Source organism: Typopeltis vanoorti, unplaced genomic scaffold, assembly GCF_054136105.1.
Source record: "Typopeltis vanoorti isolate ZY-2024b unplaced genomic scaffold, IOZ_Tvanoo_1.0 HiC_scaffold_1165, whole genome shotgun sequence".
Classification (NCBI taxonomy): domain Eukaryota; kingdom Metazoa; phylum Arthropoda; class Arachnida; order Uropygi; family Thelyphonidae; genus Typopeltis; species Typopeltis vanoorti.
In genome coordinates, this window is record NW_028327924.1 from 1192 (window position 1) to 10735 (window position 9544).

General features: G+C 33.3%; 1 long non-coding RNA gene across 1 annotated transcript; it reads left to right on the plus strand.

The window, feature by feature from the left end:
* Positions 1–263: 263 nt before the first annotated feature.
* LOC150092231 (uncharacterized) lies at positions 264–8054 on the plus strand. The gene is made up of 3 exons (XR_016550601.1): positions 264–390; positions 6303–6428; positions 7732–8054. It is a non-coding gene; the product is annotated as an uncharacterized LOC150092231 (long non-coding RNA).
* The last annotated feature ends 1490 nt before the right edge of the window (positions 8055–9544 follow it).

Here is a 9544-nt window from a genome sequence, read left to right on the forward strand (position 1 = left end):
TGTTGTCAAATTAGTGAATTCTTGCTTAAAATGAACTAATTAAAGTACATTTCATTTCACGATAATATAATTTAGTTAGTTCAGTACCAATGACCGAACTAATGTGCCTCCCGTTATCACTTTCAATCAAAATGATTAATATGAATAATAAGAAAAATAAACAACATTTGTAATTTTTAATGTCTGTATTATGCTTTGTGTTCTGCAGATTTTCTGAAGAACTCGTATAATATTAATTCTCAAAAATTGCATTCCTTAATACAGCATGTCCAGAACTAGACTGTGGTAGGTTCACTAATGAACCGCCATTATATCGTTGCACTAAAGACGAACATTGTGGTAAAGGAGGAACGTGCTGTAAGGGATGCTCTGGAAGTACTTATTGCTTTGGTAAGTACAATTTTTCAATAATCAATTGTACATAATTTACCAGTCACTATTAATAGAAAGATTGCTTTATAGCCTTATATAAAGCAATCTTATTCTTAATACCTATTCCTTCGTAGATCTTTGCGGATTTTTTTCTTCCAACTTCATTAATAATTAACACGATTTTGATATATCTGTAACGATCTGTCTATTCACCATTCAGCAAATACTGTTCCAATAATATCCTGCCCAAATATTTACTGAAATGTTAGCACAGAGTGTGTCATCCTTATTCCCAAGTATTGCGTATATTGTTCTCATTGTTCATTATTCTATTATGCGTATCTTTTCTCAACATTTGATTATTAACTGATGTACATGTCGAATATTTCTTTACTCCATATTTTATGCATCTTATTGTCAGATCACTTCTCCACTTGTATTTTTTTTCCTTCTAGATTTACATTTCTTTCAGCCAGGCAGCTTTCAGTATTGGTTCTTATTTTTTTCCATTGATACTTCTTTTATTCCTTGTTCGATATTATCTTCTTCAGTTACTAATTCCAATCCGTTTAGGAGATCTTTGGATTATTTAGCCAATTTGTGAGTATGCATTCACTAAATCTTAATCAGTTCGTTTCTTATTTTGCCATCGTTGGTGGTATTTGGAATCCCTCTTTATAGCTTTAATTCCCAGGCAATATTCTGTAATTTCATTTCTGGTTTCCTATCTGCTTCCTGTTTTTTATTGTTGCCTCCAGATCACGAGGCAACAATACACGATTTCTTTTGGTTGGAAGACTTCAGCTGATGTCGTATGTGGAGGGTACATGGTCCTCCAATACAGAAAGAATATAAAATTAATACACTTAAAACACTGTGACCTGTCGATGGGTCATAATAAGAACAATTACGCCACATCAAAATTTATGCCATTACTGATATTCACAAATGAACGAATGGTATTCATAAAACTACTAAAGCGAATAACTTTTCCATAGCTGTGTACAATTGTCAAGTGTGTGAGTGTGTGTGTGTGCGTGCGTGTGTGTGTGTGTATGTGTGTGTGCGTGCGTGCGTGCGTGTGTGTGTGTGTGTGTGTGTGTGTGTGTGTGTGTGTGTGTGTGTGTGTGTGTGTGTGTGTGTGTGTGTGTGTGTGTGTGTGTGTGTGTGTGTGTGCTGGCGAATTTTAAACAATATCATTTTGGGTAATTATTATAATTTATAATTATCTATCTATCTATCTATCTATCTATCTATCTATCTATCTATCTATCTATCTATCTATCTATATATATATATATATTTCATAGATAATTAGCACAGAGTGTGAGTGTGTCATCTTTATTCCCACGTATTGCGTGTATTATTCCCATTGTTCATTATTCTGTTATATATATATATATATATATATATATATATATATATATATATATAACTACCTCCAATCTGGCCGTAGTGCGACTCATAAACATATATTATGACGAGACTACAATCTCTCTCTCTCTCTCTCTCTCTCTCTCTCTCTCTCTCTCTCTCTCACACACACACACACTATAATGAAATCCAAGATATATGAAGTTGTCTACTTGTTTTATTTGTTCTCCATTTAGGGTGCTGAGATGGTAGTTCTGTTCCTCCCTATTTTCATCACTTTTGTCTTTTATATATTTATTGTCATATCATATGTTTTACAGGTTTTGTTTAGCTTGATTATCTACCTTTGTAGTTAATTGGGGTTCTTGCAATAAGGACGCGATCATCCGCATATTTGATATTATTTATGTTCAGACCATTGACATAGATTCCCATTGTCTATTGCCTTCTTCACAACATCTTCTTGATATATGTTGAATTGGTCGGGGATAATGGGAATCCTTGCATTACTCCTTTTTGGATTTCTATGGGTTATGTGGTGAGTATTCTTTTTAATTATTGCATTTGTCTTAGTGTAATATTTTATCAGAAACTATATTATATATTTGTCTATTGCTTTTTCTAGTAGAACTTTAAGAAGGATTTCTCTGTTAATGCTATCGAAAGCTTGTTTAAGTCCACAAAACAACAATATAGTTATTTATGGTCTTCCCAACTGAGGTCTGCAAGTTGGTGCAATGTGAAAATTTGGTCTATTGTTGAATAGTTTCCTCGGAAACCAGCTTGCTCTATGCTTATCATTTCTCCATAGGTGTGTTTTAATCTATTCTGTATAATTCTTACGAATATTTTGTAGGTGTGGGTGAGTAAATTGATTGGTCTGTAATTTCTGCAGTCTCTTTTGTCTCCTTTCTTGTATACTGGGATGATCTTTCTAGTTCTCCAGTCACCTGCGATCTTTCCTGTGTTTAGTATTTTATTGAATAGGGTTGTTAAATATTCTATTGATGTGCTACCTCCATATGACCACAGTTCAGTAGGGATGGTATCAATGCCTGGTGCTTTATTGTTTTTCATCAGTTTTATGGCGTATCTAACTTCTTATAAAATTTTTGGGTAGTCGTTATTTTCTTCTATTGTTGGCATTGTAGTTTTGTTTCCTTGGTGAAAGATAGTCTTAAAATGGTTTGACCAGATTTTTCTTATGTCTTCAATATTTCCGTTTCAGTTATCTTGTTGTTTATCATTGTTGCTGCTTTTGCTTAGAATTCCTTTGTAATTTCTCTTATATTATCATGGAGGACTTTTAGGATGTTTTGTTGATATGCTTCTTGGCATTTCTTAGCTTTTTCTTCTAAGATTTTTCTTTGGCTTTATTGCAGAGGTTATCAACTTTATTTTTAGTGCTCTGTGTTTTTCTCTATTCTCTTCATTGTTTTGCTGGTTTCCAAGTATCTTGGCCTATCTTTTCTCGTCTAATTGTAGCTACGATTTCTTGGGTTATCCACTGTTTGTTTATTTCGAGTTTGGTATCTAGAGTGTTTTTAGCAATTGATAACACTGTTTCTTTTCCTTCCTCCCAGTATTTTCCGCTCTTCTGGAAGATGGAGGGTTTTAATATATGAAGGGTTATATATATATACTAAACCATCATAAATAGATATATGGGAGAAAATGTAAAATACATTGTTATTATTAATATTTATGCATATTTATATAACATTAATTACTTCACATTCTGTACTGAATATATCTGTCGTTAACAAAAAAATGTGATAGTAATAAATACCTGAATTGTATATTTATAAATATTATGTATATGTGATGAGAATAATGTTATTGGAAAAAATTTATATTTATTTTATTCATTGGGCAGTTATTTTGTCCAAAGCAGTTTGAACAATCTTGAAGAAAGTTTGCCTTCTTCAAACACAGCAATCTCTCGATTAATGCGCCTTCGATCAGTGCGCCTCTATACATCTTAAATATAAATGTTACAGATTTTTAAAAATTTTCTATCTAAACATTTTTATAACTATTTTAAAAAAATCATTCACAAGGATGAAATTATTTAGTTACCAATTTAAAACATTTCACAAAGTTATAATTTAATGTCATATTACACTATTTCCATGTACACTATGTTCAAAATTTACCACCAAAATTTAGGTCATCTGCTAATTTCGTAGTATTTTTATTATTATATCTCGTACCTCCTTTGCAATTGTTTTCCTTACTTTTTTTAAAAAATATTTTCCCAACCTTTCATCATGAATAAAAGAATTAGCGAGCAAAAAAGTAAAAGCGTGAAAATGATTCGAAAAGTAATCTCATTGGAAGAAAAACTTGAAATAATAAAGAAAAATGAACAAGGCGAGTCCAGAGCAAAGATAGTACCAGAACATAAAAATGGGTGAATCAACTATAAGAGCAATTTTAAGCAGAGCTGCTCAATTCAAAGAGAAATATAAGGCTGCTTCAAGTTCATCTTGCAGTAGACTACTCGAAATCACAGTATTATAATGCTTGAATTAGAGAGACTTCTTTCTACATGGATCGAAGATTGTAACCAAAACCGATCCCCTTATTAAATCAAAAGCACTAAGTCTTTTTGCAACCTTGAAACCAAGGGTTATCAATGGTCGAAAAGAAGAAAAATTCTACGCTAGTGATGAGTGATTTGAGTATTTCAAAAAGAGAAATAGCCTACATAATGTTCTAATCACAGGCAAAGTTGCAGGTGCAGATGAGGTGGCCGCAAATTATCCAGAGATTTTGAAGAAAATTGTGGAGAAGGGGGGGGGGGCTGTTGTTTTGGAAGCGAATGGCTTCCAAAAAAGCCATTCGCTTCCAAATCTGACCAAATCAGTGAAATCTCAGCCTGGTTATATAAAATCTCAAAATCGAATGAAATTACTGCTAGAAATATGCGAGCCGTTTGGAAGCACATTCTTCCACATTGTGCAAATGATTTTAGAGGATTTTCAAATGAATCTAAGTTACAAATTAAAGATACTAAGTATATACTTTCTTGGTATCTTTAATTTATAATAATAATAATAATAATAATAATAATAATAATAATAATAATAATAATAATAATAATAATAATTCATTATTAAATTAGTCAGCGGCCAGATCGGTTTGAAAGTACCAGTTCTCGTCTGAAGTTAAGCAAACCTGAGTCCAGTTAGTTCTTGGGAGGATATCAACCTGGGAACCTTGGATGCTGCTAGCATTAATTATTTTGCTGGCCTAGCTGGAGAGCGGTTAGCGTATCCGCTCTCCAGCCAACAGGCTGCGGGTTCGAATCCCGCTGCGAGCATGGATGTTTGTGAATGTCTGTGGAAATACTAGTAGTGGTAGGCGGTAGGTTAGCTGTAGTCGGTGGATTGAGTGGTGCAGACAGAGCTGTAGAGTAGGTGTCCTCCCTCGATGAGTCCTTGGACTCCCTGAAGGTGTCACGTAATAATAATAATAATAATAATAATAATAATAATAATATAACTAAGTGAAAACTTTCAACAACTATGAATCTAAGTTAACTAAATCTCATTCTGAGAAATTGAATGATTCTGACCTGTTAAATTTAGATGCACAGCGGGAAGATCCCGAAGAATATGAAGAAAATTTAATCATTGACAAGCCCAAAAAGATTTCTTGGAAACAAATCGAAAATATGTTTCGTACAATCGAAGTTTTTAAGCAGCAATGCTTAGAGGTTGGTCCTAATGAAGAGAGAAGCAGTAAAATTTTCAGAAGTAGTATGAAAGGCAATAAGGCCATACCGTGAGTTGTATGAAAAGAAGAAACAGAATGCCCTCCAAACTACATCAGCTCAATTCTTTGTTAAGAAGTATAATAATAAATTTATATTCTGAATATGTTTTATTGTCTGTAAGCTTTTCGGGTTAACCTCGTTAAAAGTTTTCCTTTAACGAGACTCTGAGATATATCCTAATTCTTTTATAAAAAGAAAAACAAAATTAAGGGTCCAAAAAAATTTGAGGAACGAATTATACTTTTTCCCATAGGTTATTATATTCGACTAGTGCCTTTTCGATTAACGCGCCTGTTTTAAAGAGCGCATTAATCGAGGGATTGCTGTATAGAAAAATTACATTTTCTCTTCACTTACTTGTCCCAAGCAGTTGCATGGTCAATAAGTTTCATCAGTCATATAATATTAATGTATTTGACCATGACATCGAGAGGGGTGGGGTTGCATGCCAATTACCAAGGATTATATTATTTCAGGAACAGTAAGTCATGACATCTTCGAACAGAAACAAATAGAGTGAAATTGTGTTATTAATTTAGCGACATCATGCTAAAAATGGACTAATTAAAGCGCATTTCAATTCAGGATAATGTGTTTTAGTTAGTTCAGTACCAATGATCGAACTAATATGCCTCCAGTTATCGTTTTCAATTGAAATTAAGAATAAGAAAAATAATCAAAATTCATAGTTTTTATTCAATGCGTTATGCTCTGTTTTCTGCAGATTGTACTGAAATATAATATTAATTATCAAAAAATATATTCCTTAATACAGCATGTCCAAAACTAGATTGTGATCCGTCCCTTAAGTTACCGCCATCATGTGGTTGCATTAAAGACAAAGATTGCGGGGATGGACAAAAGTGCTGCACAGGATGCTCAGGAAGGACTTATTGCTATGGTAAGTACAATTGTTCAATAATCAACTGTATAATAATTTATCATTCACTATTCATAGATAGTTTCCTTCATAGCTTATGTAAAACATTATTATTCTTATTACATATTCCAGCATTAAATCCTTCGTAGATCTTTCCGAATTTTTTTCTTCAAACTTCATTAATAATTAATACAATTTTGATATATCTGTAACGATCCGTCTATTCACCATTCAGCGAATACTGTTCCAGTAATATCCTGCCCAAATATTTACTGAAATATTAGCACAGAGTGTGTCATCCTTATTCCCACGTATTGTGTATTATTCCCATTGTAAATTATTCTATTATGCGTATCTTTTCTCAACATTTGATTATTAACTGATGTCGAATATTTCTTAACTCCATATTTTATGCATCTTATTGTGAGATCACTTCTCCACTTGTATTGTTTTTTTCCCTTCTTGATTTACGAATTATTTGCATTTCTTCCATCTAGGCAGCTTTCAGTATTGGTTCTTATTTTTTTCCCATTGATTCTTCTTTTATTCCTTGTTCGATATATTATCTTCAGTTACTAATTCGATTCATTTAGGAGATCTTTGGAGTATTTAGCCATTTTATTAAGGAAGCATTCGCTAAATCTTAATCAGTTCGTTTCATATTTTGCCACCGTCGGTGGTATTTGAAATCCTTCTTTATTGTTTTCATTTCCACGTAGCATTCTGTACTTTTATTTCTGTATATTTTTATCATTCCTGTTGTGGAGGACTCTGCCACCTCACATCACGAGGAAGACTTTAGTTGGTTGGAAGGCTTTAGTTGATCTCTTATGTGGAGGTGGCAGAGTCCTCCAGTACAGAATGAATATAAAAATAATACACTATGACGTCATGGCCATAGTCACGCAATTTCGCACAATGCAACACATGCTCTTCATTTACACTTTAACGTAATACCCCTGATTCGTCATAATTAATGATTTTAAAAAGTCATTATCATCAAATTTCTGACATAGGTATTGACGAAGGGTTGCTTTTTCACTGAGTGAATTTTTTATGATAATCCAACCAACTAAATGCTGAATATCTACGACATATTAGTACCAGGGACTAAGAGTCACATATCCCCTACTGTACGAAAAGAAATGTAGCTGTAACGAGTCCAATTAATTCATTCAATAATCTCGCGGCAGCAGACTCACAGAGTATGCATTCATTGTCATAAGGTGACAGAAATAATTTCCAAGCTGAAAATAGTTTACTCATATTAGAAAACGCGGTTTGCATTTTATTACTTTGCCACTAATTTCCTATTTCCTTTCAGGAATATGCAAGGAGTGTCCAGTGTATCAGTGCTTAGTAGCACCAAAAAATTTATGCAGCAATGGATGCAAACGAGGCGATTTGTGTTGCTTCGCTGGTTGCGATTGGTCTTGCCTTTCGGAATTGAGTCCTGGAGTTTATTGTAATAACACTTTCACTTCTTAATAAGAATAGAATTCAATGAACGAGTAATTATGGGAAGTGATAAGAAAAGAATTTAATGCTTAAAATAAAATTAGCAAACATGAAATGAATATTACTTTGTATTGCCTTCTGTGACACTATTATTCTACAGTCTAATTAATAAAAATGATTTGATATTAAGTATTGTGTCTCTTCTTACTAAATTCAAGTATTCAAAATACCAAAGTCCCCTGGTGGTGAATAAATGTTTAGTATCCAACATTTTTTTACACTTAGTCAATGAAATATTCGATGTTTGTATAAAGTTAGTCGGTGGTTAATTCTCTTAGCAAGTTTAAAATTACTAACTGTATAAAATATTTACATTCCATGCACATGCACATAGTTTTTATTATATTTAAATATGCAAGCGAATTAATAAATCATCCATACATTTTTATTCCTTTATTTTCGAATTGCATTAAACTCCAATATGCTGTTTTTCAAAGTATTATAAATATTACGTTGGAAAAAAACATTTCGATACCGGATTTTATATTAATTTTCTTAATATAAAATTTAAGTGAAAAGCATTTTCATAGAATTGCGTTTAATATTATATTATTGAACGCAGATCTAAATTCGTACATGATTAGTGTATGGAAAGAGGCTTATTGTGAATGCATGATGAGAGTTACTTTTAGATAAGTGACTAAAAAACAAAATTCGTTCCTTTCTCTTACTTTCATCACTTTCGTCCGTCTGGCTGACGGCGTCCGTCAGACAGACGGACGTATTGAATTATAAAACACACGACGGACGTATTGAATTATAAAATAATAATATTAATATATTATTAAATATAAATAAATAGTATTATTGACATTAATACTTAAAATAAATGATAATATAAATTATAATTAAGTATTTGTAAATACCCAAGTGGGCGCCTTTGGACGAGAGGTAAACTCCTACGTAAACAGATGAACTCGAGAGTCATTGCCGAATGACCAATCGGAGTACAGACACAACGCACGAATAACGTGCACACTTGATAACGAACGGACGTGGTTGTGTCTAACATGAATCTTCATAATTCAATAAGTCGTGTGTTGTAACGGACGTACTTAATGCACTCGTGTTAAATAAAGATAGGTTTTCTGAATTTTGGTGCGTGAAATTTTTTGTCGCTTTTGTGTGAACCAGCATTCTTAACTGTCATCATATTTGTTGCCACTCCTGTCTCATAATTCTTCAATTAACACTTGATTTAATGGTATATTTAGAGGGAATAATATTTTGACCCCAGACAAGATGAGTGCCAAAAGAAAGACCAATTCCGTCGAGTACAAGAAAGGAATGTTGGAGGACTGCCGGGGCAAGAATCTTACGGCTTCATGCAAAGAGAAGTTGGATCTCCGAATGGTCTGAAAATGGGAACCAGAGTACGATAACCTCGGTCAACAGGTGGACGAGGGAAATGTTAAGAAGCGCAAGTGTGGGTCAGGTCGGCAACCATTATTTCCTGAGCTGGAAGACGTCATCTGTGAACGGATTGCTGACGGGAGAGCAAACGCTTTGGTTGTGCGCAGGGCTGATATTCAAGCATTTGCCCTTGCAATGGCACTACAATTACAAATATCCCCAGAAGAATTCAAAGCATCACAACACTGGCTGGATGGCTTCCTTCT